General features: G+C 42.6%; 1 protein-coding gene and 1 pseudogene across 10 annotated transcripts in view; one reads left to right on the top strand and one right to left on the bottom strand.

Moving 5' to 3' along the window:
* The first annotated feature begins 5212 nt into the window (after positions 1-5212).
* The window catches only part of NEXN (nexilin F-actin binding protein), a 54193-nt gene continuing 43490 nt past the window's right edge, over positions 5213-15915 (top strand). For 3 of the 10 annotated variants that reach the window (XM_045477954.1, XM_045477952.1, XM_045477959.1), the window contains exon 1: positions 5213-5928. The gene's annotated coding sequence lies outside the window, so the exon portion shown is untranslated. Of the gene's footprint in view, positions 5929-9650; positions 9715-15915 lie in introns of those variants that run through there. The other 7 variants (XM_045477955.1, XM_045477958.1, XM_045477957.1 and 4 more) reach the window with 6 other exon arrangements.
* On the bottom strand, positions 11787-11952 carry LOC123600091 (annotated as a pseudogene).

Here is a 15915-nt window from a genome sequence, read left to right on the forward strand (position 1 = left end):
GAAATCTTTCTTAACTCATTTGGTTTACCCACTGTCTTCCCTACTGTTCTTATGCTACTTTTGACTTTTATTACAAAGTGTTTCTTTTTATACTCTGTATTCTGTAGTACTTTATCCTGCCACGTCTTCTCCTTTAATCTCTCCCTCTCCTCATGCTGCTATCTTTGATCAGGCTGCACAGCTTTCTTGTCTGCTGAGGTGGTGTTGTTTTTTACCCCTGCCTCTGAACAGTGAAAACCTTTAAGTAACCTTCATCATTTGGGCAGGGAAGGACTGAATTCCAATATAGAAGAAAAAAGCAAACCTTCTTTGACACCTTATTCTTTGCTTAAAAGCATAGCAAAGTAACTGGTACATCAAATATCACCTCAACGTTTTGCTTTTAACTGTCTCTTATGTGTGTCACAAAAGCCTTTTCACAAAGTACATTTATATATAGGAGATTATAGAACTTTTATGATTTGCTATGTTTGAAGTAATACCATAATACTTGACTATAGAGGAGCACTTTGACATTTGCAAGCACTTGAAATATGTGACTTCCAGAACTTTGTTGATTTTTTAAAAATTTATTTATTTAACAGCACTGTGAGAAAATAGGCCCACAGACTTTAAAAAGGACTGGATCCTTGGGGCGCCTGGGTGGCGCAGTCGGTTAAGCGTCCGACTTCAGCCAGGTCACGATCTCGCGGTCCGTGAGTTCGAGCCCCGCGTCGGGCTCTGGGCTGATGCCTCAGAGCCTGGAGCCTGTTTCCGATTCTGTGTCTCCCTCTCTCTCTGCCCCTCCCCCGTTCATGCTCTGTCTCTCTCTGTCCCCAGAATAAATAAACGTTGAAAAAAAAAAAAAATTTAAAAAAAAAAAAAAAAAAAAAAAAAAAGGACTGGATCCTTAATGTGGTTAGGAGATGGCTAATTTAAATTTTTTTTTTCAACGTTTATTTATTTTTGGGACAGAGAGAGACAGAGCATGAACGGGGGAGGGGCAGAGAGAGAGGGAGACACAGAATCAGAAACAGGCTCCAGGCTCTGAGCCATCAGCCCAGAGCCTGACGCGGGGCTCGAACTCACGGACCGCAAGATCGTGACCTGGCTGAAGTCGGACGCTTAACCGACTACGCCACCCAGGCGCCCCTACATAAGTGTCTTTAAAACTATTGCTGGCATCTTCCAGAGTGAGCAATTCAAGCGGTATCAAGACAAAAGACACAGTATCTTTGATAATCTAGACTTGGAAGTGGCACATCATCACTTGTGCTGTGTTCTGTTGATCACCCGGACCAACTGTGACAACCGTGACACAATACGGAAGGGCGTTACACAAGGCTGTGAACATTAAAAGGCAGGATCATTTGGGGTCATCTTAGTGGCTGGATACCATCACAGGGAATCATAATACATTATATATAGTTAAGGTAGATACTTTAAATGAATAAATATATATTCTTTGGGCAATAATTTGATGTAGGGTCAAGGCCTTCACTACGAGTATGGATCGGTTTGGTATTCTGAGGTATCTTTGTTGTATAAACTATCCATCTAAATCATCATCTGGGATTTCCAGTTTCCCTTACTTTTGAAGGACAAAAAATTTACATGGGAAGCAATGAATGCCAAATCCCCCTAGTTTTCTAATTTTGTAGCCACTTTTATACTTTGTCTTACCCCCACCTAGCTTGATGGTAATTTTTATAATCTATTTGCCTTTATCAAGTCTTCAAAGCTTTCATCCTAGCTTTTGTAAAAACATTACTTTCACATTTATTGCTTTTTGTAATGTTTATGTCATTTCAATAACATGCAACTGATATAATCAAGTTTGAGAATAAACCCAAGTGATTCATGATAGGTATATGAGGTATGTTTATTAAAAAATGGCAAGTCCTAGATTTCAGATAGTCTTTTTTTTCTTTTTATTTATGTACTTATTTATTTTGCAAGAGAGAGAGAGAGAGACTGTGTGTGTGAGTGGGGAAGGGACAGAGAGAGAGAGAGAGAGAGAGAGAGAGAATCCCAAGCAGGCTCTGGGCCATTGGTGCAGAGCCCAATGAGGGGCTCGTCTCATGAACTGTGAGATCATGACCTGAGCCAGAATCCAGAGTTGGACTTGTAACTGACTGAGCCACCCAGGCACCCCTCAAATAGTCTTAAGTTTAGCATGTCCAAAACTGAGCTCCTGACCACAGTGGCTTAAACCTCCTCTTGCCAGCACTTGACAACTGACAACTCCATTCTTCCAGTTCCTCAGGCCAAAAACTTTGTCCTCACACCTCGTGTTGTATCTTGTGCCAAAATCTACTGGTTCTACATATTTTAAAATGTACCAAGAAAAAAAAAAAAAGTGCCAAGCACTTCTGTCTTCATAGGTGTCACCATGGTCCCAACTCCTGTTACCTGTCATCTGGTTATTTTGGACACCTTGTAATTGGTCTCCCTGTCTCATCTAGTGTATTTGTAGCTATCAGCCAGAGTGAACATGTTAAAAATATGTCAGATCATGTCACTACTTTGTTCACAATCCACCATGGCCAGCCATCTTAAAGGCCAAAGTCCTTACAATGTTAGACAAAAGGCTCTGCTATGTCCTGTCCTCGTCTACTTCCTCTTTTCACCCTATGCCACTCAGCTTCATCCACACAAGCCTCCTTGCTCTTTCTAGAACATGTCAGGATCTTTCTTCTCTGGACCCCTTTTGTACAATGTTTGGGGCACCTGGATGGCTCAGTTGGTTGAACGACAAACTCTTGATTTTGGCTCAGGTCATGATCTCACGATTTGTGAGATCGAGCCCCGCAACGGGCTCTGTGCTGACAGAGCAGGATTTTTTGGAGATTCTCTCTCTTTCCCGTGCTCCCCCTTTCTCTGAAAATAAATAAAATTAAAATTAAGACGTGTAAGCTATTCATTCCTCAATTAGAGAAACATTCTAAATCGGTAATTGAAACAGCTATTTAAACTTAATCTAGACAGGTGGCCTAGATGGTCCAGCTCGCCCCCTTGCTCCCTTCAGTACCATTACCTCAACCTTCTTTAGTTCATGAAACTTTCCATGGTCATTCTGGCTGCAGGACCTTTGCACAAGCTGATCTCTCTGCATGACATCCTCTTTCCCCACTCCACACTTACCTAACTTCAACATATGCTCCTGCTGTCCACTTAAATGCTGCTTTCTCAGAGAAGCCTTGCCTTCACTCCCAACCTGTGTCAGTGTTCCCTATTATGAACTCTCATTCCACCCCTTTCCTCCTGAAACTTTCCAACTTATAAGTATGCATTTATTTTTATGATTTAAAGAAGTGAGTACAAGCTCTCTTAACTGATAATCCACTTGCTGGGTTCACCTCATTAAACAAAGTGCTTCATTCTTCCTACAAAACTCTAACAGGGGGACGCCAGTGTGGCTCAGTTGGTTAAGCATCCAACTCTTGGTTTCAGCTTAGGTCATGATCTCATGGTTTGTGGGTTTGAGCCCCGAGTTGGGCTTTGTGCTAGCAGCACACAGCCTGCTTGGAATTCTCTCTCTCCTTCTTTGCCCCTGTCTCACTAGCTCTGTCTCGGTCTCTTTAAAAAAAAAGAAAAGAAAAGAAAAGAAAACCCTCTAGTAGGTATCCAAGGCATGGGAGGCCTTCTCCCTTCACCAATTCATTATTCATTCTTTCATTCAACAAATATGCAGTTCTAGATACTGAGGATATAGCAGTTGACAAAATAAATAAAAAGCCCTGCCATCATGATCAGACATTCTAGTGGAAGAGGGCAGACAATAAACATTGTACTTAGCGATATGCAATATGGATAAAACCACAGCAGGAAAGGAGGGAATGCTGTGAATGGGGTGAGTGGATATTGTATTTTTATTTCATTTTTGTTGTTGTTTTAGAGAGAGCATGCACACGTGCGCGTGAGCGGGAAAGGCAGAGGGAGAGAGAATCTTTTTTTTTTTTTTAATTTATTTTTTTTTTCAACGTTTATTTATTTTTGGGACAGAGAGAGACAGAGCATGAACAGGGGAGGGGCAGAGAGAGAGGGAGACACAGAATCGGAAACAGGCTCCAGGCTCTGAGCCATCAGCCCAGAGCCTGACGCGGGGCTCGAACTCAGGGACCGCGAGATCGTGACCTGGCTGAAGTCGGACGCTTAACCGACTGCGCCACCCAGGCGCCCCAAGGGAGAGAGAATCTTAAGCAGGCTCTGTGCTGCCTCAGCTTACGCCTTTTATTTTATTTTTTAACATTTATTGATTTTTGGGAGAGTGTGCACGCATGCAAGCAGGAGAGGGACAGAGATGGATGGGGGGGTGGGCGACCCAGGATCCAAAGCAGGCTTGAAACTGACAGCAGAGAGCCAGATGTGAGGCTCAAACTCATGATCTAATTCAAAGTCCACTGCATAATGGACTGAGCCACCCAGGTGCGCCCCCCCCCCCCCCAGCTTACACCTCTTAAAAGAATTTCCATCATGGTGCACCTGGGTGGCTCAGTCAGTTAAGTCACTTTAGTTTTGGCTCAGGCATGATCTCACAGTTCATGAGTTTGAGCCTCGCCTCGGGTTCTGCACTGACAGTGTGGAGCCTGCTTGGGATTCTCTCTCTCTCTCTCTCTCTCTCTCTCTCTCTCTCTCTCTCTCTCCGCCCCTTCCTTCCCCCACCCCACACTGTAGCATGAACACTCTCTTTCTCAAAATAAATACATAAACTTAAAAAATAAATCTCCATCCTGAGTGTATGGTGATGGGGTGGAGAAGAAAAGCTACAGCTGGGAGTAGAAAGCCTTTTCAATATCCCTGAAAATATAACCTGAGCACCACTGTCTGTCCAGAGCTGGAAGTTGGAAGTGTTTGTCCCTGCTGTATCTCTGTGGATGCTACTTCAATAAAGTCTTTATATTTTTCTTTTTTTCGTTCTCTCTCTTTCTTCTTTTATTATTTATTTTGTGCATGCAGTGAAAAACTGAAGATCTCCCAAACCAGAAACCCCCCCTTCGTGGGTTGTCTGATGGGTTTAACTGACAGGCTGGTTGAAAAGGCGTGTGGGTGCTAACATTCTCAGGTGCCTTTAGTTTAAAGAGACCAGAGATGATTTGCCTTTAACTAGGGAAAGATTATATAAGTATTACTCGCTTTTAGTTGTGTGTGTGTGTGTGTGTGTGTGTGTGTGTGTGTGTGTGTGAGTGAGTGTGTGAGTGTTTGTTTTAAACCTCTTCTTCTCCCTCCCCCTTCTCCTTCCACTTTTCTCTATCACCACTCTCTTTGGAGTTCAAGACGAAAGCCAAGAAAAAGCCCCAGCCAGACGAAGTGGTCCCCGGACTGCTGCCCTATGGTCTCAGCAACAAAGGAAAAATTGGTCAAAGGTGGTGGCTCGGCGTGCGGGTTAGAAGCCAGGACTGCAAGAGCCGCTGAGAGAAGTGAGCCCCAGGGCCAACAGGCCGTGGGTAGTGGGGAGCCGGCTCCAGCCTGTCTGTGAATCCCATTCCAACATCACTCCTGACCCACCGGGGAGGCCGCCTCCCGTGTCCGGTCCCTGCCGGGAGGTGGAGGCCAGACCCCCGGTGAGAGGCTCGGCGACCCAGACTCGGGCGACCAGCAGGTTCTGGCGGAAAGTTGGCAGCCGCCGCCCCTCTCCAGTCTCCCTCCTCGACACTCCACCCCCCTCCGGGCGCTACGGCGGAGGTGGGGGTTGGGGGAACTGGCCTGGTGTTCTGGAACAGCTGCAGCCGGCGCTGGGCCCGCCTGGAATGCGGGAACAGGCTGCGCACCAGGACTTTTATGGAAACTTGCTGCTGGAGGCGGCGGCGGCGGCCAGAGGGCTCCCAGCGGCCGGAGCGGCGGCGGCAACGGCCGGAGCGCCCAGACCCCTGCCCGCACCCAGGCGCAGGACGCGCACAGCCTCTCCGCGCGCGAGGAGGACACTCGCTGCTCGTCGGCTCCGGGCGGGTGAGAGCAGTCGGGGAACGTGGGGCGGGGGCGGCGGACACGGAGGTGTCGGGTCCCCCGAGGGGGCGGGGGCTGCGGGAAGTCGCGCCCCGCCGCGGGGCTGAGCCGCAGCCCCCTGAGCGCGCGGGGCTGCGGCCAGCTGTGGCTGCGCGCCCGGCCCGGCCCGAGGGAGCCGCGTCCTGCGGACTCGGCGGGGTGCCGGCCCGGGTCTGCGCCTCTGGCGGCGCGAGCCGGCCTTGGGCTCTGGCGGCGGTTTCCTCGGCCCGCTCCCCTGCTTTCAGCTCCGCCCGTGCCCTGTCGGCACGGAACTCGGGTGCTCGAGTGCCTTCCCTACTCCTGCAGGGAACGGCCCTCCGCGAGCGCAGTGGATGCCAGTCTCCTCGCTCTCCCCTCGGGGTCCAAGCAGGCTCCAAGTTCAGTGGTGTCCCCCCCACCCACCACGTGCCCCCGGAGCGGTCTCCGTCGCCGCCAGCGATGCCTGCTGTTTTTAAGAGAAATCCTTTCTGGTGCGTCCCTGCGGAGGTTGGGGAGTAATATGTGATTTAACAACCCATCAGCTACCCCCTCCCTCCAAAGTATTTTCTGGAGGCTATTTTGTCCGAGGTGGGATGTTGGGGTTGCGCAACTACAGTGGGAAGTTGGAGTGGAGTGCGTAATGTCACCTCTGTAGACCTCCCTTGTCCTCTCTTTTTTGAAAACGCCACGCCGTTCCAACTGTTTGTAAACTGTGAAACGCTCTACAGTGCTGAAAATTTACTGGCATTTGTAAAGAAAAAAACGAAGTTGAGAGGTTATGATTATCGCAGTGGCTTCGAGACCTTCATTTTATATTTATTTGAGGACCATTACGCGAAACAAAGAGAGCTGGGGGGAGGGTGCGGTGGAGAGCGAGGGAGAACAAGGTAAAAATAGCATAAGGGTATGTCCTAACAAAATGTCTGTCCTTGGGAAAGAGGCAGGTAGAAAAAATGAAGTAAGCCATGAGAAATAGTTCCATGAGCAAAGCCATGGGAGCATCATTCATCAGCTAAATTTTGTTAATGAATTTGTGTAACGGGCCCATTGGCCTGCGAGTCACAGCATAACTATGTGTTGGGTAGTACGATTAGTAAACCTGAGTATTTATGCCATCTTAGTCACACGTCATTAAGTGAACCACATTATTCCCACCGCCCCCCCCCCCTTTACAGGTTGGATTACTGCCATAAGAAAACTCAAAACACACTAAGTCTTCGAAATTCTTCTCGGTTTTGAGGTGTGCTAAGGTGGAAAATGCATAATTAATCAAACTGAGGGACAGTTGTTTTTTTGAGATATGTTTAGTATAAATGAACTTTGATTATTTAATACAACTAGTTATGATTCTTCCTCACAGCTATTAGTCCTCTATTTTTGAAGATCTTTTATACTTTGGAATAATTTAAAGAAAAATGTGGGAAATTGTGTGTTTTATCTACAACAACTCCCTTAAGGAGCCCTAAGCAAAAACTACAACAAAATTTTTTTAAATCCGGTTTCCCTCAAATTGGCAAAATTCGGTTTTAATGGAAGAGTCACACTTCTAAATCCCTTTTCAGCTGAATGTAGTGAAGAGCCATTTTTCTTGTTCACCTTCAATGGAATCTGTGCTATTTTTGAAAATTTGATATGTAAGACTGATCATTGTCAAAATGTGTGTCATCTCGAGATGACTATATTTAGCATCAACAAAGGAATGCGTTATCTAGGCTTTTGAACAGTATTTTTCCCCTGAAATTACACTTGAAGTATTTAGGTTAGGGTTCCATTTGTGAACAGAATGAAAACTGAGTATGTATATTTGGAAGAGATTAATTGGGGATTTAGATTGCTTCGAACCCAAGTGACCTGAAATGACACACTTCTTCATTTAGGAAAAAAGGATAAAACTTACCGTTATCTTCAAAACACCCTGAAGGCAAATAAAAGTATTGTTTAAATAAAAGCACATGCCTCTAAGAAGGAAAACAATGAAGTAAATGTAGAAAAGTATGTAATAGGTGGGCAGATGTCTAAACATTTTTATGGGAGAGAGGACGCAGTATATTTTAGTATGTAAGGCATATACACACAAAATATCTTGGTAGCTGTTTTATAATTTAGAGGGAAAATAACCTGCAGCATTCTTAACAATTTCACATAGTTTTGTTCTTACTTAATCAATTTGTGGTCTATATCACCTGTGTAGGTTTTTTCATGTTCTCTTCTGGTTTTATAATTGGAAAATTACATATTATTTATATACACTTGGAATTGTTATATTTTCTTTTTCTATTTAAGTATTCAGTGCATAGTTTGGCTGGACTTAACCATAGCGTAGACTTTCTACACTCTGTGATGAGTGGATTTTTACCCTGAAATCCAACTTATTTAACTTCTAGTAAAATTTGTGGGTTTTTTGTTCTAAACTTAATATAACCATATTTATGGTTAAAAATTATCAAGAATGGAGGGGCACCTGGGTGGCTCAGTATGTTAAGCTTCCGACTTCGGCTCAGGTCATGATCTCACCATTGGTGGGTTTGAGCCCCACATCGGGCTTTGCTCTGACAGCACAGAGCCTGCTTTGGATTCTCTGTCTCCCCCTGTCTGTGCCCCTCTCCCACTCGTTCTGTCAAAAATAATGTAACGTTAAAAAATATCAGGAATGGAAAAGGGGACCTTCAAAATGTGACACATGTATTGTTAGCATTTTGATGTATTTCCTTTTTCTATCAGTAGCGTTTTTTTTTTTCTCCCTGCCCCTCCTTTTTTTTTTTTTTTTTTTTTTCTTCTTGTCATCTCCTCCCTTTTGCTGTCAGATTAGAAGACAGATTGGAGCTCCCTGGGCCATGTTTTGAGGTTGGTGAAATTTGACTTCCACCTTCCTTTCTGTGCCTCTTTCTTGTCCTTTCCTCCCCTTTGACTGGGCCTCCGCCTTTCAGGCCAAACTAGGCCTCCCTTTGTCTCTCCATTTTCTTAGTGCTGCCTGTTCATTTAGATCAGGGGCCACAAATTGGCAGCCAGAAGCCACTTACAGCCACAAACAGGCTTAAAAAATAAAACCTGGATTTCCAGCCTCTCTTGAAAAATTGGAGGATGTTGGCAAAACTGGGTCCTTTCTGCACCGCAACAATACCCTGGGACCAGCAGTTGCTTCCCCCTCAGGGTACACAGGCTGCTCTTGACATTGTCTCCTCCATTCCCTGTTGTTTTACAACCAGTCCTCATTCACTTACATTAACTGTCAATTAACACTACGTAACATTGACTTCCACTACTTTTACATTGCCTGACCCTAGACGCTTGAGTCTTCTGATCTAAGTATGAGGGCAAGTCTGAAGCTATGATATGATGGGAAGTCTGGACCTGGCATTAGGAATCCGGACTTTAAGTGTAGATATATTTTGGTTAGCAATCCTTCTCTTAAATAATGTGATCATAGGAATGAGAAGAACAGGTTAACATTCACTGACACTAATTGCTAGTATCAATTTGAGCTGGAAGGGGCAATGTATTGATAGCTAAAATGAGTAAAAAGATTTTAAGTGGTGGGATTTCAGAAAGCATAGGGTAGGTATTTCTGGGAACTCTTAAATAATCTTAATCCCTTCCCCTCCTGGAAATGTTTAGGAGAGTTTTTTGACCCCTAGAGATTGGCCATAAAGGGGAGTTAACTACTGTTCCTCTTCTGTCTTTCCATCCTCCCCTTCTTTGTAGGCAGGGCCTGGGGCTGCCCCTTCCCAGCTGTGTCCTTCATTTGAAAGGCCATTTCCACTTGCACAGAAGGTGAGGAAGCCCATTCTCCTCCAGAGATTACCACATCCATGTGCTTTGGAAGCCAACTTCTGGTTTTTCAAGAGACCTAGTTTAATGTAAATACAGTCCATTTTACTTCGTGTTCTATTCATTCATGCATGCATTCTTACCAGCAGCCTTCTTTTGGGAGATGTTAATCATAAGTTTTATTTGGGTTGACTTTGGATTAGACAATTTTCCTGTTATCTTTGTCATTCATTCACTCCTCCAAATATGAGTTGAGTTTGTACTGTGTGTCCTAGTTGTATGAGATGCTAAGGATAAAGAATAGAGTAGAGCAGGGGCACCAGGGTGGCTCAGTCGGTTGAATATCTGACTTTGGCTCAGGTCACCATCTCACGTTTGTGAGTTTAAGCCCTGTGTTGGGATCTGTGCTGACAGCTCAGAGCCTGGAACCTGCTTCAGATTCTGTGTCTGTCTCTCTCTCTGCCCCTCCCCTGCTCATGCTCTGTCTGTCAAAAATAAATAAACATTAAAAAAAAAAAAAGAATAGAGCAGCATTCTTGCTTTTAAGGGTACTCCTAGCACAGTGATTGCCCTCTGAAAACTATCAAATACAGTCATATGAGTGCAAAGTATTATACTTTATTAATAGAGAAGAATGTCAAGGCAAGTTGAAAATAAGATTCTTTGTCACTAGTGAGGAATTGTTTATATTGGTAGGAAGAAAAAAATCTATTTCTAACAGATAAAATAGGATCTAATTTAACATTTTTGAATTGTGACAAGGCTTATCACAGGTTTTATAGTATTTTTAAAGTATAAAGTTATCATCTTTACTAAAGAAATGTAATAAAGTTGTATTTTGTAAATGTTTTTTATTTGAGAGAGAGAGAGCGCGTGAGGGCGCACAAGCAAGAGCGGAACAGAGAGAGAGGGAGACAGAGGATCCGAAGCGGGCTCTATGGTCCCGATGAGGGGCTCAAACTCATGAACCATGAGATCATGACCTGAGCCTAAGTCAGATGCTTAACCGACTGAGCCACCCAGGTGCCCCAAGTTGTATTGTATTTAAGTATATATTTCTGGTGAAGTGAAAAATGGTAAAATTTAGGCTCACATTTTATGAAGCTCAAAACAATGTTGTTGTTTGTTCTAAAGACTGTAAAGGGATAGGTTTTAACATTAATTGTAGTATATAGTTAAGTGTTCTAAAACCTTCTTAAAATTTGAGACAAATAATTTACTTGAGTTTAATGAAATGCAGATTTAAAGCTGTCAGTCGTGACAATTCTGTTCCTTGAGAAAGGAGATAACACATTAACACAATGTAACCATTATTATAAATGATAGCTAAGATTTAAAATTCTTTTCTTAAGGAGTACCTGGGTGGCTCAGTTGGTTGAGCATCTGACTCTTGGTTTTGGCTCAGGTCATGATCTTGTGGTTCATGGGTTTGAGCCCTGGGTCAGCCTCCGCACTGACAGAGCAGAGCCTGCTTGGGATTCTCTCTCTCTTCCTCTCTCCCTGCCCCTCCCCTGCTTGTGCGCTTGCTCTCTCTTTCTCTCTCTCTCTCTCTGAAAATAAATGAATAAACTTAAAAAAAAGTATTTTCTTGATTCCTGCATTATTTGCTATGTTGAAATATTTTAATTGAGTATCTAAAAAAGTCAAGGAAAATTAATTTAGAAAACATAGAGGTCAAGCATAGATCCAATGAAATTCTAGAATAGAAACATTAGCATGAATATTTTTAGATCTGATGTACTTAATATTATATTCTACTATGAGATTTACATATTGTCTCACAGCTTGAGCTTCATACCTTAATACTCAACCTGGAAATTATTTTATAACAGCTCCAAATTATACTCTATTCTTGAAACACATTTTATCAGGCTATTAAGTCATTTTCAAAAGTGTCTTAAAGCCTGTCTCACTAATTGCTGTACCTGTTGATACCAATATTAGTATTACCCATCCAGCATATTATGTATATAAATATATATATGTGTATATATTTATATATATATACATATATTTCACATTCTTTAAAATTAGATAAAAATGGAGAATGATAAAATAAGTAATGGAGTAACAGTCAAGAAACCTGCAGCTGAACATTTGCAACCTCAGATAAGTCACTGAGTCTCCGTGACTCTTTTTCTGTATGGTAAGTGAAGGGATTGGACTAAACGATCTTTCAATTAGCAATAATTGTGCTTCGGATAACCCTCATTGGCTACGATCCTGCCACTGCACAAAGCTGATCTTTAAAGTCTTTGTATAATGAGCTCTAAAAATCCTGATTCTTTTTTTTTTTTAATACTTATTTTTTTATTTTGAGAGAGAGAGCATGCACACAGGAGTGAGTGCAGGGGGGAGGGGGGAGAGAGAGAGAGAGAAAGAGAGAAAGACAGAATGAATATCCCAAGCAGGCTCCGTCCATGCTGTCAACAAGGGGCTCGATCACACTCACTGTGAGATCATGGCCTGAGCCAAATTCCAGATTCAGATGCTTAACCCACTGAGCCACCCAGGATTAAAATCCATGTCATTCTGACAGGTAGTAAAATTTATTTAAAACTGAGCTCATTTTCTGACTCCTTAAATGTATTTTCAGATTTAATCTCAATTAATGGTAACTCTGTCTACTCATTTGCTCAAACTAGAAACTTCGAGCTAATTCTTCACAGTATTCCTTGCCTCTCCTCTCTCTCTCCAAATCTAAGTGGCCAAAGCTCTTGCAGTAGTGGCCCCACTACAAGGTAAGTTCCCTGGAAGCAGGGGCTTTGTCTTTTGGTTCACTTTCATCTCTCACAGCCTAGGACAGTGCCTGGCATATAGTAGGAGCTTAATGAACACGTATTAAATAAGGGCATGAATGGGTCACTATGTCCCGTCAGTTCCACTGCTAAAATGTCTCTTCCAGTTTTTGATTTGTAATGCCACTGTCTTAATTCAGGTGTTCTTTTGCCGGGACCACTGTATTTGTCCTCTTCCGTGTACCTCAATTTTCTGCATGGCTGTCAGAGTGCTTTTTCTTTCTAGACTATGTATCTAATTCACATTCTTGCTTTAAAACAATCCCTTTCTAGATCCTCATTGCCTATAGGATCAAGTCTAAACTTTCTTAATATGACATTTAGGAATGTTCCCAGTCTGTGCCCCACCTGCTTTTCTAGTTTCACCATATATTTGCTGGGTAACTTATAGTTCCCCAAATTTGCAACAGGTCATCAGGCAATTGGTGTTTTTGTTCTTGTTGCTTCTTTTGTCTGAATGTGTGAAATCCTATTTATCTTCTCCTATTTCTCTTTCAAGGTCTAAATCAAATGTCACTATCTCTGTGTAATGTTCCTTAGTCCCAAGCCCCTCCTTTATCCCACCATTGTCTTTTCCACAACTTTTCCATGTTTCTACAGCCCTGTGTATATACTGCTATTATAGCACTTAATATGTTGTGCATTAACTAGTTGCGGTCCCATCTATTTCTTCCAACAAAGCTATTTGATTTCAAAGGCTGTTTCATACAGCCTTTGCCAGGCACAGTGTCTAGTATCCCATTGCCAGGCATAATGTCTAGTACAAAGTACGTTCTCCTTCTCACAAAAATACTGTATCGTTAATACCGACCATATATGTCAAATTCGGAGAAAAATGCAACCTTTTTGATAAATCCTATCATAATATGCTATAGGCTATGGTAGTATTGTGATACTCCCTCTGAAACCTATGATGAATACTTAGCTGTCTTAATTTAACATGAATGATTAATATGCTAGACTGGCATCATTAAATCCCTTCATCATCCCAGCCTTCTTTATTATGACCAAGCTCTTGTTGATGAGCGACATGTTTAACCTTGTCCTTTAGTGTTTTCTCTCTACTCATTCTTGATAACAATTCATCTGGCTTGCCTGAGATCTTTAACACAACAGTGCAGCGAGGCTGAATTGTTGTGTTGCTGCTGCCCCCTTAAGGTGGCCAAAGACACTGCATTGCCTGAGCAAGCGGAAGAAAAGTCACTTTAATAGATTAGATTAGGAAAAGACTGTGAGATTGATTCCCCAAATCCTTTGGTATTCAGGTTACTGAGTATAGGAATTAAGTTATTAAAACAACTTCATTTAGCATTCTAAAACAGTGAGGGGGTACTCAGTCCAACTACTCCCTTTGTAGAAAGAACTAACGTGAGTTGATAGAACATTCTTTCCTGTAATTCAGCAAATCTCAGAATGTGGTTTTAGAATTCCTGGGAATATCCAACACCCTTTAGGGGCCCATAAAGTTCTTCCTTCTCCTCTCCTCTCCTCTCCTCTCCTCCCTCTCTCCCTCTCTCCCTCTCTCCCTCCCTCCCTCCCTCCCTCCCTCTCTCCCTCTCTCCCTCTCTCCCTCTCCTCTATTTATTTTTGAGACAGAGCATGAACAGGGGAGGGGCAGAGAGAGAGGGAGACACAGAATCTGAAACAGGCTCCAGGCTCTGAGTGGTCAGCACAGAGCCCGACGCGGGGCTCGAACTCACGGACCGTGAGATCATGACCTGAGCCGAAGTCAGACGCTTAACCGACCAGGCCACCCAGGTGCCCCAGTTCTTCCTTTTTCAATTATGCATCTGTATGAGGCCATATCTTTATTTTTATTTTTTGAGGCCATATCTTTAATACTTCAATCAAAACAACATGTCACAATTAGTTCAAATGCAGAAGAAGGTATGAGAATGTACCTTTTATTAAGCCAGAATTAGAGATGTGCAAAAAATGTAAAACAATGCCACTCTTAGTATTTTTATTCTGAAAAATAGTTACTTTCATAAAATGTGTGTGTTGATATGTAATGGGTTTGTTATTATTTGAAAGGACTCTCTTGGGAAGACTTTGAAGTAACCAGTCCAAAAAAATTGTAAGTTCTTATTTGATGACATTATTAATAATATTAAGTTACATATATAAATAAAATGTAAGGATTTTTTTAATGTTTTTTTTTTTTTTTTTTAATTTTTTTTTTCAACGTTTATTATTTTTGGGACAGAGAGAGACAGAGCATGAACGGGGGAGGGGCAGAGAGAGAGGGAGACACAGAATCGGAAACAGGCTCCAGGCTCTGAGCCATCAGCCCAGAGCCTGATGCGGGGCTCGAACTCACGGACCGCGAGATCGTGACCTGGCTGAAGTCGGACGCTTAACCGACTGCGCCACCCAGGCGCCCCTAATTTTCAATATTTTAAATATCTATAGATAAAATCCATACAGAAGCTCTCTAAGGCTTCTCAATAATAGATCCAGACATCAGTCCTAAACTCAAAAAGTTCTAAAACCACTCCTCTAATTTATAGCCTTTCTTCTACTGGAGGCTTTTTTCTTTAACATCATAAAACTTATTTTTATATGCGTTCCCACACTTTCAGATGTTATTTAAATGAATCATTTTCTAACTAAAATTGTTAGCCTTGTTATATCGGTAATTAGCTTTCATCCCATCTACACTGTGAGCTCCATAAAAAGATAGATTTTATTCATCTTTGTATATGTAGTGCCTTACACTACATGTAGCACATTGCAGAAAGATGTTCAATAACTTTTTAAACAAAAAATATTTTAATGTTTATTTATTATTGAGAAAGCATGAGCATAGGAGGGGCAGAGAGAGGGGGAGACATAGAATCCGAAGCAGGCTCCAGGGTCCAAGCTGTCAGCACAGAGCCCGGCACAGGGCTCGAACTCATAAACCATGAGATCATGACCTGAGCCGGGGCCAGAAGCTTAACCGACTGAGCCACGCAGGCACCCCAGAAAGATGTTCAATAACTTTCTTGAGCGAATGAATATTCATTTCAGCTAATTCCATCTTTTCCCATTTATTTGTAATTCTATCACACTCATAACCTCTAAATCTAGGAAATAACATGTGTAAACCACCTACTGTGTGGCCCCATAATAGGGATTCAGTTGTTAGTTTCGGCTCTTCTCCTTCATTCAGTGTAGAGACTCCAAGTCTTTCCTGCGATGTATTGTAGCTTTAAAAAAATCCTTACATTTTATTTGTATATGTAACTTAATTTTATTAATGATTTAATCAACTGAGAATGTACTGATTTTCTTTAAGTAGTTACTTTAAAGTCTTCCCGAGAGAGAATAAAAGGCAAGTGTTATTCTGGGCCTAATTCTGAGGGAACAGGAGGATGTACTCTGTGGTGCCTAGGATGTAGTGATTTCAGCTGAAGTAGGGTTT

The sequence above is a fragment of the Leopardus geoffroyi genome, chromosome C1, assembly GCF_018350155.1.
Source record: "Leopardus geoffroyi isolate Oge1 chromosome C1, O.geoffroyi_Oge1_pat1.0, whole genome shotgun sequence".
In the NCBI taxonomy this organism is placed as follows: domain Eukaryota; kingdom Metazoa; phylum Chordata; class Mammalia; order Carnivora; family Felidae; genus Leopardus; species Leopardus geoffroyi.